Source organism: Rhinatrema bivittatum, chromosome 4 (assembly GCF_901001135.1).
Source record: "Rhinatrema bivittatum chromosome 4, aRhiBiv1.1, whole genome shotgun sequence".
Classification (NCBI taxonomy): Eukaryota; Metazoa; Chordata; class Amphibia; order Gymnophiona; family Rhinatrematidae; genus Rhinatrema; species Rhinatrema bivittatum.
In genome coordinates, this window is record NC_042618.1 from 225,649,905 (window position 1) to 225,665,735 (window position 15,831).

Here is a 15,831-nt window from a genome sequence, read left to right on the forward strand (position 1 = left end):
AACCCACAAAGCACTGCCACTCACGCACCCTGGCACCCATTCTACCACAACCCACAAAGCTGCCACTCATGCACCCATTGTACCACACACACACAAGCTCTCACTCATGCACCCAGGCACCCATTCTACCATACACACACACAAAGCTGCCACTCAGGCACCCATTCTACCACACACACACACACACACAAAGCTGCACTCACACCCCCATTCTACCACACACACACACAAAGCTGCACTCACACCCCCATTCTACCACACACACACACCCCCATTCTACCACACACACACACAAAGTTGCACCCAGGCACACATTCTACCACACACGGAGTTTCTTCTCATTGTTTTCCCCAATAAGCCTGGCCTCCGCTTATCAGCTGCCGCTGACCTGACTTCCGGGGGTGCGCAGGGAATCTCCGCTCTTCAGTCCCTCCGGCTTAGCCTCCAGCAGCGGCGCACAGGTCTCTTCGTTCTTGACTTCAGTCCCGCCGGCGGTGCACGGGTCTCTCCATTCTTCGGCGGCAGCGCACGGGCCTCTCCACTCTTCGGTCGCCGGCGGCGGCGCACAGTCCTCTTCACTCTTCGGCCGCCGGCGGCCAAGAAGGAAGAATTCCCGCGGCACGGCCTTTCTTCTTCCCGCGCACCGCGTATCACTTCCTGTTCCGGGTCGGGGGGTGGAATGCAGGCGCGGGAAGAAGAAAATGCCAGCTGCGGATGCCACAGTTGTTTTTTGCACCGCTGCCGTTCCCGCTGGGCTTGAACGTGCTGATAGCCCGGCGGCAACGGCAGCAGGGAAGAAAGAGCAGCGGGAGGGACCGGGAGCCACGCGACACACCTGCCGGTGCTTGGCGACACACTGGTGTGTTGCGACGCACCGGTTGAGAACCGCTGCTCTAATGGATAGATCGATCTCAATTCAACAGATTGGGGGAGGAAAGTATAAGGAGATAAAATTTTTATGCAACGTACTAAATTTTATGGATATTTGGCAAACTCAAAACCAGACAGCAAGGGATTACACCCATGGGTCTAGAGCACATTTTACTGTGTCTAGGTTTGACTATATTCTAGTCTGATTCCTTTTTCCTAAGAACATTGAAGACAGAAATTGGGTCCACTGAGGTTTCAGATCATGCTATAATCTGGATTGATTTTCAGTTGACCGCTGATTCCAAAGGGCCTAGAATATGGAGGTTCCCAAGTCACTTACTAGAAGATAAAGAATTCAAAACATATTTGCAAAATAAGTGGGCAGAATTTGAACTTAATTCTATTCATAAAGATAATATGGTGTTATATTGAAAAGCAAGTAAAGCAGTTATGAGAGGCAAAATCACTACTTTTATAATTGCCAAATCTAAAGCTCTACATAGAACAATAGTTAAATTAGAATAGCAATTGAGAGAGGTGAAACAGAAGTTGGCACAGACCAACACAGACGGCTCTAGGGAAGAATATATGTCCACTCTATGCACTTTAAACACTCACTTAATCAAAGGGCTCAGAAAACAATACACTGTGACGCATAGAGGTTGTTCTGGTTTGGGAATAAGGTTGGGAAACTACTAGCAAATATGGTGCGATTTTAAGTAGAGGGGAAGACATTTATTGAAAAGTTGAGAGGTGATAAGAGGTCAGCTGGCATCTCAAAGTAAAGATATTTGTGCCATATTTCATTAAATTTGACAGATTATATATGGAAGACAGGGTGGTAGGCCTAACTCGAGAGGAGTTTTTCAAGAATTTAGATTACCCAAAAATTACAGAGCAGCAGCTGGAAATATTCAATAAATCAATTTTACCACAGGAAATTTACAATATCATTAGGACAAGTAAAAATCACAAAGCACCCGGGCCAGATAGACTAAATGCTGACTTTATAATAAACTACTCCTAAACCAGGTGTCGGGGATTTTACTTAACTTTTTCTTGGAAGCTGAAATGAAGGGTGAATTCCCTGAGGGATTCACAAGAGCTTACATCACTGTATTGGCAAATCTGAGGAAAGGACTGCTTAACCCTGCCTCCTGTAGGCTTTTATCCCAGCTAAACTAGGATGCAAAGATGTTAGTGGATAGATTTTGTTTCCTGCAATTATTTCCCCAAACCAAGTAGGATTTGTGAAGGAACGCTCTATCAAATGACAAAATGGATTGAATAAAGCAAGAAAAGAAGAAAAAGCCCAGCAGTGGTGGTTGAATCTGACTTTGAAAAGGCTTTTGATGGTTTTGTGGCTTTATTTTTGGTTATGGAGAGAGATGGCTTTTGCCAGGAAATAGTATTAAATATATCCTTGTTATACAAAAACCTGAGATCAGCTATAATAACTAATGGTCAAATTTAAGACTATTTCCCCCTTCAGTGTGGAGTGAGGCAAGGATGTCCACTAACGCCTCTACTTTTATTTTATTTCAATAGACCTGTTACAAAGGAAAATTGAGGCAGATACGTGGGTGAAGGGCTTTAACCATAGGATCTCAAGAATTTAAAGTGGCTGATTTTGTGGAAGCTGTCCTGGTGTTTCTTTGCTGTCCACAAGAATCATTAGAGTTCTACGATGTCAGGTAGAGTTTGGGGCTTTCTTGGGTCTAAACATTTATGTAGAAAAATTTGGAGGCACTGGAAATAAGTAGAGGAATCCAGGAAAACTTGAAAGGTCAATGTTCTTTAAAATGGATTGCATTCGAGATGAGGGACTTGGGGATTATGTTTCCCCAAAGATATAGAGAATTTATGAGGTGAATATTATACATTTATACATGGGGCAGAAATTGAATAATTGGGCCTCTTTACCTGTATCGCAGACTGGGAGAATACATTTGATAAATTATGGAACTACCTAAATGGTTGTATGTCATGCAACAACCCTCTCTCTGGCTGAAAAAATCAGATATAACTTTAATTCACCAAATTCTGAGGAAATTTCTGTGGGGTAAACATAAGCGTGTAGAGTTCCTTTATCCCTCTTGATGTAAAGAAGGCAGGGAGGCTTGAGCTGCCCACTTTGCAGGGATTACAATCTAGCTTGTGTGTTAAGGCATATAAAAGATTGTCTGGCTGATGGGCTCTAATTACTTTTCCCTAGAGGCCTTCATAAAGGCTTGATTATTTCCATATTGGCCAGGGAATGTTATTCAGATACTCTGAGGTCCCCTCGCAATTTAAGCAAAGTTTATTAATATGGTCAGGGAGTAGGGCATGGAACTACTTATATAAACACAAGTTGAATAAGGTGGATGGGTGTCCCTCACTTTTGACAATGAGAGGTAATCTGCAATTTTCACCAGGTATAGAGGACAAGTTATTCCTGAAATGGGAGAATAAAGGGCTCATATGGGTGCATCAGTTCTTCATTGGCAATATTAATGCCCTCAAAGCTTTAGAGATTTACGGGAGAGTAACAATTTAGACTCTAAAGATTTTTATGCTTTCCTACAGGTGCAGTATTGTGTGCAATCTGTGTGGGAGCATAATAGAATGTTTCATAGTTTTACAGATGTGAAAGAAGTGTTCTGTAGAAAGATTGAATCGCCCTACTGAAAGAAGAACATGAATTAAAGTATATGCAATGATAAACTATTGGATGATCTAGTGGAGAAATGGAAAAAGCAGGTCTCCATAATCTTAGACAAACCAGATGTATTAACAATTTTACAAGATGATATTTAGTGTTTCAGAACATGTAAATATAAGGGAAACAGGATAAAATTGTTACACTGTATGTATATGTCCAAAACTTGGCAATTTGTGGCCTAATTGGGTGTGGGTGATTAAATGCTTAAAATGTCTTACGGAAAGGGGTTCCTTCTTTCACTGCATACATAGGCGAGTGTGTGAAAATAGCCTCATTCTGGTCTGGGTTTCTTATGGAATTGGGGCAGATGGTAAATCGGGCTATTCCAAGGAATCCTCAAGTATGTTTACTAGGGTTATTTGACAACTCGTGGGAAGACATAAATGAAAAGAAACTTTCTTCGTAAATCCTGTTTGCTAGCAGCCCAAATTATATTGCCAGTGTGGATTTCTTCTGAGGAAGCGACTATTAGACAATGGAAGAAACGCCTTCACCACTTACTACAATTTGAATACATGACCGCAAAAGTTCATGAGCGTCTGGCAAGACCTATTACTCTACTTTATCTAAATTGGTACAGGAGCGGTCTGGCTTGTGTGAAAATGAATAAACACATGACTGAACAAAAAAGAATATTCACCACTATTTCACCTCTCCCCAAACTTTAGAAAGTCCTAAGATTCCTAAACTGTAGGACTTGAAGTTTAATCAAACAAGACTTCATAGGGCAGGGCTGTTCTTGGGGTGGGGGTGATGAATTAGGGTAATAGCCCCAGCACTGTGCCATGGCAGTAGCTCTACCCCTGACATTACTTCCTGTTTCTCAGTGCCAGCAGGTTAGGTGTTGTGATCTGTGTGGCAGCAGAGACCTCGAGCTACCAAGGCAGACCATCTACAGAGAAATCTCCCTCATCCCATTTTTTCAGGCTGCTATGACAGATTCCCTCCAACCAGATTCTCCCTACCTCCAAATAATGTTTGAAAGTCACATTCATATAAACAAACATCCTCATTTTATACATTTTGGGTAGGTCACATAGGGGGACGTTAATAAAATTGCCAGCATAGACACCACCTGTGTCCATGGGTAGCAGGCATTCTGTACACTGCAGGAGGTACCTGTGAACAAAACAAATATCAGTGCTCCTGCCAGTTGACCCTGCAAAGTCACAGATCCAAGAAAACCACACCATTTAATATTCTGGAAAGGAAATTATTAGGCAATTGCATGCCAATTTTCTCTGAAGGAAACTGGTACATATTAAGCACTTCTGATGTTCCAGAAGAGGAAGACTAGATAATTAAGCTTGCAACTAAATTGCACTGCAGACTTAGGAGTCATGTTGGTTTTTAGCCTCTGTTCTATATGCCGAGAGGCTTATGAGATGGTACTAAATGTGTCTGTGATTTTTGATTTATATTCTCTGCCTGCTCCCCCCCCCCCCCAATAACTTTTAAATGACTAGAATGCGCTGAACCAAGCTTTGTGTGGGGGTAAGGTCTTGGATGAACTCAATGTGTGATCTTTCTGGTTTTGAACATTTTGGGAGCAATTTGATGGGGTGGGCAATTTTCCAACAGGAAATGCATGGGGGGGGGGGGGTAGGATTCAAGTACTTTACACAATGTTGGGTTCCATATTAGGAGCTCCTACCCAAGAAAGAGATCTAGGCGTCATAGTGGATAACACATTGAAATCGTCAGTTCAGTGTGCTGCGGCAGTCAAAGCAAACAGAATGTTGGGAATTATTAGAAAGGGAATGGTGAATAAAACAGAAAATGTCATAATGCCTCTGTATCGCTCCATGATGAGACCGCACCTTGAATACTGTGTACAATTCTGGTCGTCTCATCTCAAAAAAGATATAGTTGCGATGGAGAAGGGCGACCAAAATGATAAAGAGAATGGAACAGCTCCCCTATGAGGAAAGGCTGAAGAGGTTAGGACTTTTTAGCTTGGAGACGAGATGGCTGAGGGGGGATATGATAGAGGTGTTTAAAATCATGAGAGGTCTAGAACGGGTAGATGTGAATCTGTTATTTACTCTTTCAGATAATTGAAAGACTAGGGGGCACTCCTTGAAGTTAGCATGGGGCACATTTAAAACTAATCAGAGGTTTTATTTCACTCAATGCACAAATAATGACCTTATTCTTATGACATTATAAACATAGAAACATAGAAATGACGGCAGAAGAAGACCAAACGGCCCATCCAGTCTGCCCAGCAAGCTTCACACATTTTTTCTCTCATACTTATCATTTTCTCTTAACTCTTGGTTCTATTTCCCTTCCACCCCCACCATTAATGTAGAGAGCAGTGATGGAACTGCATCCAAGTGAAATACCTAGCTTGATTAGTTAGGGGTAGTAACTGCTGCAATAAGCAAGCTACACCCATGTTTATTCCCTTTACCCAGACTGTCATACAGCCCCTATTGGTTGTTTTTCTTCTCTCCTGCCGTTGAAGCGGAGAGCCATGCTGGTTATGCATTGAAAGTGAAGTATCAGGCCCTTTTGGTTTAGGGTAGTAACCGCCGTAACAAGCCAGCTACTCCCTGCTTTGTGAGTGCGAATCCTTTTTTTTTTTTTTTTTTTCTTCTCCCCTGCAGTTGAAGTTATTCTGGATATGCGTGAAGCCTCAGCTTTTCTTATTCCCCTGCTGTTGAAGCAGAGAGCTATGCTGGAAATGCTTGATGTATCAGCCTCTCCCATGCCATGAAGCAGAGAGCCATGCTGGATATGCATCGAAAGCGAAGTATCAGGCACATTTGGTTTGGGGTAGTAACCGCCGTAATAATTATAGTTCACTTGTTAATTGTTCCTATGCTTCTCTGCTCTTCTATTGGTTTTTTGTATCCCCTACCCTTCTCCTGTTACTTGTAATTTCCGTTGCATTTGTTCCATGTAAACCGAGGTGATGTTTCGACTAACATCGGTATAGAAGACTCTTTAATTTATTTATTTATTTAAACTCGGGAATTTGTTGCCAGAGGATGTGGTTAGTGCAGTTAGTGTAGCTGTGTTTAAAAAAGGATTGGATAAGTTCTTGGAGGAGAAGTCCATTACCTGCTATTAATTAAGTTGACATAGAAAATAGCCACTGCTATTACTAGCAACAGTAGCATGGAATAGACTTAGTTTTTGGGTTCTTGTCAGGTTCTTATGGCCTGGATTGGCCACTGTTGGAAACAGGATGCTGGGCTTAATGAACCCTTGGTCTGACCCAGTATGGCATGTTCTTATGTTCTTAAGTTTTATAGCATTAGTAGTGAACAGTTCACAATTGTCATGAGTTATTCTCCCCCCAGTCAGAGGTAGACCCTAAAATAAAATTAAATAGGCTTTCACTTACAGGTATTGGCTTGATGATCTAATACTGGCCACGTTTTATTTATTTTATGGTTCATGTAGTTTTGTCATTTTTGTTTGTGTTTTGATATTTTTTTTTCTGGTTTTATTATTGGACTTGTGCTGTTTCTATTTTTTGTACTGGTGTTTTTAGATGGATATAATTTGTAAATCGGTTTGATGTGGAGATGGTTGATTAGTTGTATTTTATAATGCAGTGGTGTTTGTTTTAGTGTAAACTGCTTTGATTTTAAAGAGAAAGGCAATGTATATAACAAACTAAAATGTGGAAGGAGGCACTCTTCCTTCCACATTTTCATTTAGTTCATTTGTTATATACATTGCCTTTCTCTTTAAAATCAAAGCAGTTTACACTAAAACAAACACCACTGCATTATAAAATACAACTAATCAACCATCTCCACATCAAACCGATTTACAAATTATATCCATCTAAAAACACCAGTACAAAAAAAATAGAAACAGTACGAATCCAATACTAAAACCAGACCGAAATATCAAAATAAAATGACAAAACTATCATGCATATAGCATAGGGATCACAGGTACTGTTTAGTCCTTCAAGAACGATGTTTTTCTGGACAATGGGATGGGTCATGGAGCAGCCCGTCCTTGTCACTCATCAATACCAAGTTTCTGCTAGTGTAGTCTACCAAGAGCTGCTGCAGTCCTGACAAACAGCAACAGCAACCTTGAAAAAGATAAATGATTTGTGGGTCTCAACCTACTGAGCGGCTGGCATCAAGCAGATCTCTTGGGTTCCTGGCTGGGGCCAACTGTTTCTTCACCTGTGGTAGATAGTCAGGGTTCTATTCTTTCCCTCCCGTCTCAGCTGCCCCTCCCCTCCCCCCTCCTCAATTTAAGTGGTTGCTCTAGCACAGCACACTCTCCTTTGATGACAAAAGCCTGGCTATTCCTGGGGTGGGGGGCCAGCTCCCCTCTCTTTCCCTGTCACACCTTGCCCAGCAGTAGTCCGCTGACCACCATCAGTGCTCTGTTTCTCCCTTGTACCTTTTAGTGCGGGAGAGCACATCTGGGCAGGTGCGGGAGGGGCATTGAAAAATGGGTGCTATGGGAATGGAGATAGTGTGCTGTGGGGAAGGGAGAGTCTTGAGCAGGTAATGGGGTTGTGAGAGATGTGGGGGTGGGGGGAGGATGCTAGGCCCTGAGGAAAGAGGGCAAAGGTTGAGGTGATGCTGGTATGCTGGACAGGGAGTGGAGGGAAAGAGGAGCATGCTGGGGGGAGGGGAAGATTAGGAAAGAGATGCTGGACAGGGAGGGGGGGGATGGAGAGAGAGAGAGAGAGGAGCTGCTGGACACTATGGCAGGGACTAAAGGGATGGGGTTGCTGGTTAGATAGGAAAGCGAGAGAGGGAGATGCTGTGCCAGCGCTAATGGCCTCCAAAATCGAATGCTATGCTGGAGCCACTGCCACTGGTATGAGGGAATATTCTGCTGCAGATGCTTCTGGGAGTTAGTGGGGGGAGGATGAGTAAGACCCACTTAGGGCATCTACTATACTTGTTACCGGCCCTGTGCTTTATAAATATGATAATACCCAACCAGAGCCATGTAAATGGTAGCACTGGGAGATGGAGTAGAGAGGAGTCTTTTTGATTCACATCTAGTTCCTTCTTACCTTTAGCTCAGTCCTATAATCATGATCCGTGGAGATCCCTCTGACCAGTCAAGTTTGCAGGTTATCTGCAAAGGGGATAGGGGAGAGATTTGCATGCACGGCCTCTGTTGTGTGCAATTATGTATTATATTTTCATTATAGATATCCTGAAAACCAGACTGCCTGGGAGATCCCCCAAGGACAGGGGTGAAGATAATTGCGTTAGCTTATAGCCATTTCTAAACGTGCACGAATGTGATGCAGGGTTGTTAGTGCCCTGGTGAAATTATAACATCACAATGCCTCTCAGCTTGGCTGGCAGATTGTATAGCAATGGGATAATTTTTACAACTCTGCAGGTAGGGATGCAAAGGCCATGGGTGCTTTTACCCACAGATTTTGCAACAATTTTCAAAGGGAAAGTATTCACGCATTTTCCCTTTGAAAATTGCCCAAGGAAAAAGTGCCTGTGGAGAGTTGCACTTTTTTTTTTTGTATGTATGTATGTGTATATGTATATGTGTGTGTGTATATATGTATATATATATATGTATATATGTGTATATATATATATATATATATATATATATGTGTGTATGTATGTGTGTATGTATAAATAAATAATATTTTTTGTGCAAAAACATGCATGGGGGGGGGGGGGTGGGGAAGTAAAAATACATGTGGTGTTGCCTTCCCCTGCCTGAACATCTTCCGGAGAAAGTGTGCAAGATGGGCAATTTTTAGAAAGTCCTTTGACCCTGATTAATAGCTTTTGAAAACGATGTCCCCTGCTGCTAAGCAAGATATTGAATATGGAAACTCATTCCAGTTTATTATGCTGTAGTTACATGGTTGGCTGAAAGAATAGTGGAAGGCCATGGAGTGCAGCCTTCTGTCATTGCCTGTTGCTGTTACCTTCGGCAGCATGCCTGGGGAGACGAGAGATGGTTGCCCTTACATAAAGAGGATACTGATTTAACATTGGTTTGTGCAGCCTTTCCAAACAAAAGGTTGTAGTTTTGAAGTTGCTTCAACCTGCCGCTTTAACACATTCTTAACGGCTACCTTGGTGGCAGCAAAGAGACGGGGTCTGCCACTGACTGACTAGTACCTGAGAGCAGCGGCATTATTGATACTAGAGATGTGAATCGGAACTGATATCGGATCCGATTCTGGTTCCGATTCACATCTCTAATTGATACAATGCGCAACTCCACTGAGCTGCTGCGTTTGGTCATTGCTTTTGCTTATTCTATGGGGACCTGCCTTGGAGAAGAATTATTTGACTACATCCATACAGGCAAGATAGGAAAATAAATCGACACTGACTTGGTTATCATTGCATGAGATGTTCTGAAAGTTGAAATATGTACTCTGTAAATATTTATAGTTTTTCATTTTCTCACACAGTAGCAGCAGCTAAGGATGTTCATTTTCAGTTTTAACTTTTTTTTTTCTTCTTGGATCTGGCAGTTTTCTCCTCCTCCTGCTGTATTTCCAGCTCAGTTGGGAACCAGGCCTGGAAACTGATGCCGTGAGCCTTTATTCGCAATTACCCTGGGATTCCCCCCCCCCCCCCCCCCCCCGTCTTATGCCCTGTCTGAACTCACTAGTCCAGTCCTCGCAGTGGTGGTCCTCAACTGGGCACCGGGGCCCCTTCTACTAGGTGTCACCTTGGTATGATGATTGACTTCCTCTTCTCTGCCCATCCCTCAGGGGCTGAGAACGCTGCTGCCTCGGCATCTCTGGTCCTGGCCCATCCAAGGAATGGAGGACTTGAGCCGGTAGTTAACTTGCTGCCTGTCACGTGGTAGCTCATGCCATTGTCACTAACCCACAGGGTTTGCAAAGTTGTGCCTGTCTTTGCAGAATCAGCAGAAATATGCTGTTTTATTTTTGTTTTCTGTTTTTCCCCTGAATGCTAAACACATCTTCTGTTACTGAACAGCATTCTTGCATACCCCTGTTGTAACACTAATAAGAAGGGGAGAATGATAAGTTCTTAATGGGGACACCACCTTGCTTCAGTCAGCTCAAACTGGCTGATCCAGTCCTGGTTTTTGTAAGAAAACCAGAGCTACAACTCCATGCATACAAGGGGAAAAACCCTGGGACTGGATCAACCTCCTCAGCTTGACATGGCTGAGGTGGCACTCCTAGTACTCTTGCTGTAAAGGTGTGTGCTTAATATGCACTGAACATTCCTGGATCTAGACTACTGGCACAAGAGCTTGTTTGGCAATTTATTGAGAGAGGTAAGTTTGAGAGTTCACAATTGGATCATGGATTGAAATAAATGCCACAACGACGTGAGACTGTGCTTTACCCTCAGCCTTCATCAAGTGCTATACACAGGAAAGGCAGAGCTAATGCTTCAATGGTCTCTATTTCAATTATGAGCAAGAGTACCCTCGCCTGATCTAGAAGTCTGTTGGCGCTAACCATATGTTTGTTGTTGCACCATATCTAAATATCTAGTATTAGTTGTAGAGAGAGAGGTATAGAGACTGTTCTTCCCTACTACAGAGTAACTTGATCTAATAAAGAATAGTTGCATTCCCTGGTGTAGAGAATGTTCCAGAAAGTGCAGTTTGTGGTTTCTGCCATTAGGTGGCAGTGCAGAGACTCTAAAGGCAATGGTTCAGTCTAAGGTTGTCTCTGTTGGAGGAAGGAAGCATTTAGAAGTTTTCTTGCTGAAAGCAGTGAGGAGTTGGGCTTGGGCTTTCGATGAGGAAGGAGTCCTGAGAGTCCTCTACCCACCCCTCAGGGGCTTTGAAAGCTACCGCTGCCGCATCTCTAGTCCTGGCCAGGCCCAAGACGGCCATGAAGGCAGCTGTTAAGTTTGGATAGTCCCTAATCATAAGGAAGTCAAATCATTTGACAATTGGAAAGAAAGTGACTTTTAGGGAGAGCTGACGTGATAAGTAAGGAGCAGGGAGCTGCTGCAACAAAGCGAGATATCTTCAGTAGCCAAGGTCTCCTGAAGTTGACCTTGATGGTGTAAATTTTTCCAGTGGGTGGTGTCTGCAAGCAGTTTGAGTAAAAGTCATGTGGATAAGAGAGGAGATGTCGGACTGTGGTCCCTTTCCAAGGATGAGGCTGCTACTGCTTCAGCTTAAGCGTTCCAGGATGGGGGAGAGAGAGAGTGTAGAGCAGAGCATAGCATGAGTATGAATGTGTGAGAGCGAAAGAGAGGAGAAAGGCACTGAGTAGATCTGTAACTTCATCCTGCCCTATCGCTGTAGAAGAGCAGAGAAAGTACCTGGACAAGTTGCTGTAAATATTTTCATTACAAATTCCTTCAGTAAAGCAACTCCTTTAAATTTTTTTTTTTTTCCTTTGGGAATCCCAAAATCCAGTGTGCTGCATGCTATTTCTGGAAAGAAAGACAGACAACTGGAGTACTGTGTCCAGCTTCATTAGAGGGCCTAAAAGAGATTTGCTCTTGAATCATGTAAAAAGAGTATTATAGATCTTTTGTTCTTGTGTGTCTGATTTAACCAGCTGGTTATATGTCTATTTTATATAAAAGCAAAGGCCTCTGTTCTACAGACTTCCTGAACTAAAAGGGGATTCGTCTGGTGGAGGTTTATGCCTGTGCATAACTTTTTTCACACGTCACAGACTAGAAGCCATCATAAACAAACAATCACTAAATATTTTCCCAAATCATTATCACCATTAAGCCCTCCATGTGCATAGCTATTTAATTAGGGAATCCACATAACCTGTCAGTTCTTTTTGGAGGTGGTGTTAATATATGTTCTTGTTTAATCCAGAACTTCCACCTGGAGCTTTGTTTATGCAGTCCTGTCATGCACATTTGAGCAAAGGGGTAAATTTGAGTACAGCTGTACCAGGGAACCTTAAATTACAAGAACACAGAAAAATAAAAAAAGGTGTTCTCTTGCACTCTTACACAGGAACCAGAGTGCCCCATGCAGCAGCAGAATTGGAAAACCTTTTATGCGCTGTGCTCGAGATCAGAGAAGGAGGTGTCACTTTGCAGACTCCTCCCCCCCCCCCCCCTTTCAGGAAACTACTTTCTTAATCTTCTCTGTCCGATAATAAAAATGTTTTCCACTCTTTGATATGTCTGGCTTGATGTTCTAGCTCAGCAACTCTTTTCTCATTATTTGCCTCCTATTCCTTTCTTTGTTTTTTCTTTTCTGTCCCAGTTCTCTTCTACTTTGCTTCCTTCAGCAGAGGATATTTTAATATTTTCTCTTTTTTTATGTCTCCTCTAGCATTCTTCCTTCCTTCTACTCATCCTACCTGCTGTCCTTTCACCTCCTCCTGCACTCTCCTCCATTCCTCATCCCCCTTCCACCTACATTATCTTTCTGGATTTTGTTCCCTGCAATCCGGGATCCTCTCTGTCCTCCTCCTGACATCCTTTGTCCTGTTTCTCCCTTTTATTTTTCTCATCTTCCATGCCCTCTCCCCAATCCCCCCCACTTTTGCTCTCCTCTACGCCTTACTCTCCCCTCCTTTTTTTTTCTCGTTCCTTCCCCTTACTCTCCCCCTCTCTCGCGTGCAGTCTCCACTCTTTCTCATTTTGCTAACCTCTTTTTTTCTATCCTTAATCTGGCCTCTCCCTTTCCATAACTCAAACTCCTTTCTCCCCTCTCCTTTACCCCCTTGATCAGTGCTGTGAGGACTGAAACAGCAGGAGGAGCCCTGGGAGAAAGGGCTTCTCAATGGAGTACTGATGTTTTCTTTCCTCTTGCTGCTGATTGGCTCATTTTGCTGACCAGGGCCAATCAGAGGAAAGAGGCAGGAAGCAGCTCCAGGCTGATAGACTCGTGGCTGCCATACTAGTCAGGGCCAGTGGAAGCACTAGGTGGCAGCTGAGAGCTGCACACTTTTGGGGGTAGCCACCTATTACTGCTACCAGTCCTGCTCTGATGTCACCTTTTACACAGTAGAGCACCCTTGGGCCTCTAGGCTGGTGGCAGGACTGTGGCCACTGGGCCTTCCTGCCCCCACCCCCCCTTCCCTGCAACCAGAAGAGGAAGTAGTGTTGGTTGGGCTGTGGGCCTGATAAGGAGGAGGCCAAACCATCGTGGCATTAAGGAGCAGGAGGACCACTGACATTGTGTGCCAGAATAAAGGACTTTGGAGGCAGAGCAGCATCAGCTGGGCCCGTGCTGCCAAAGAGAGCAATGGTGGCAGTGGCAGAAGGGAAGCACTAAGCAGGCACAGTGTCAGCTGGTCCTTTGTGGCTGCAAACAAAGGAAAAAGAGGAGGTGTCAGACTGTGGTCCCTCTCCAAGGATGAGGCTGCTACTGCTTCAGCTTAAGCATTCCAGGATTGGGGGGGGGGGGGGGGGGGGGGAGAGAGAGAGAGAGAGTAGAGCATGAGTATGAATGTGCGAGAGCATAAGTGAGTGAGTGTATGTGTGAGAGAGACAAGGAGGAGAAAGTTTGTGCCCTTCCCTCTTCACTAATGAAACAGTCTCAGAGTAAATGGAAATCAAAAGTTCCCAGGTATGGAGAATGGGGGATTTTTGGTACTGGCTCTTTGATTCCATCCTGATAGAGGTATACAAAATCATGAAAGGACTTGAACAGGTAAATGTGAAATGATTTTTTATCCTTTCAGATAATACAAGGACTAGGGGGCACACCATGAAGTTAGCAAGTAGCACATTTAAAACAAATCAGAAAATCCTTTTTCACTCCATACACAATTAAGCTCTGGAATTCATTGCCAGAGGATGTGGTTAAGGCAGCTAGTGTTGCAGGCTTTAAAAAAGGTTTGAATAAGTTCCTGGAAGAGAAGCCATAAACTGCTCTTAATCAATAGGGAATAGTCACTGCTTGAGGCCATTAGTAGCATGGGATCTGTATAATGTGTGGGTACTTGTGACTTAGACTGGCCACTGCTGGAGGCAGGATACTGGGCTTGATGGACCCCTGTGTGACCCAATATGGCATATCTTTTGTTCTTATGGTTCTCTTTGCCCTGGCTCCTCCGCCTTGATCAGCAGCAGGGTTCTGCCGCAGATGATGACATCGATTCCTCTGTCATCCAATGGCAGGGGGGCTACCCCAGACCTTGGTTCTGGTGCTGGCTTCTCTATGTGGCCCAATGGCAAGGGCCTGCACCAGGGCATGGCTTCAGCTCCTTTAAGCCACCCAATGGCAGGGGAACACCCTGATTCATGGTTTTGGCTCCTCTATACTGCTCCCTGTTTCTCTCACATGGGGGTGGAGCCTAAGCTGCTGATGGCAGTTTCTCTTGAGCTTTGGGCAGAGCTAGGCACCAAAGTTTAGTCACCAAATTACCTGGCTCGGTAGTATTTTTTTCCAGCCCTGCTTTATTTAGCAAGGCTTTTAGTTTTCTGCAGGCACTTGATGATACTTAGTACTGATAGTCCATTTTTTTTTTTCTCATCTGCATCATCCAGTGGGAAATGATAGGAAGGGAGGGGTTGGGTTGGTTTAAAGTCCAGAGTAACTCTTCCCTGCTCTATTGTCTGCCCCAGTCTCACCCTTCCCCCTCCCGATCATTGCAGGCTGCTGCCTGGGAGGGACAGAGCAGGAAGCAGAGGGTGGTTCTCTGCAGGGTAGGGGGACCAGAACTGGTGGGTCACTAGCACTGTATGGGGTGAGCAGCATCAGAACCTAAATGGACAATTAACCATTCCGGACTCAGTAATTTTTAATTACTGTTGTTAGCACTTTTTTATATATATATTTTTTTCTTCTTTTAACTACTTAATGTATTCCCATTGGCAACGCACGTGCATATTTTCTCATGGCAAAGTTTCCGGAATCAAAATCTGAGCAAAAACGCCAGTGGTGCCCCTTTCCTTCTCTTTCAACCTCCTCCTGCCACTGGTGCTTTTCCCGTGCCGTGACGCTGGCAGAGGAGGCACCAGCAGGTAGGTAAAAGGGTTGCTGTTATGCCTCCTGCTAGCGGGAGGGAGGAAGGATTATGCTGTGGCTGGACCCTGCAGCCAGATGCGGGGGAGCTGAGCCCGTTGCTCCAGTTTCCTCCACCATCAAGGATGCCCTGCATCTGAGTACTGGCACCTTTAGGAAGGAAAGGAAAAAAAAAAAAGCCCTGCTTATTAGCATACAGATGTTTATAAAATAAATGAATAGCTGGTGCAATAACTGCAAGGCCTATCTTGTAAATCTGATTACAGAGGTATCTCCAGAAATTGATCTCAAAATTTAATAAATTAGAGTAATGAATTCAAGTCTCAGAAGTACAAGACAAATATTAATAGAGCAAATGCTTTTGGATTATGACAAAA

The 15,831-nt window shown here is 43.8% G+C and overlaps 1 protein-coding gene across 6 annotated transcripts in view; it reads left to right on the top strand.

Annotated features, from left to right (window-relative positions):
- The window catches only part of TBXAS1 (thromboxane A synthase 1), a 396,138-nt gene that overhangs the window by 41,384 nt on the left and 338,923 nt on the right, over nucleotides 1-15,831 (top strand). Inside the window, exon 1 of one of the 6 annotated variants that reach the window (XM_029599782.1) lies at nucleotides 6,308-6,332. The exons of the other annotated variants lie outside the window; for them this stretch is intronic. The gene's annotated coding sequence lies outside the window, so the exon portion shown is untranslated. Of the gene's footprint in view, nucleotides 1-6,307; nucleotides 6,333-15,831 lie in introns of those variants that run through there. 6 annotated transcript variants of the gene reach the window in all.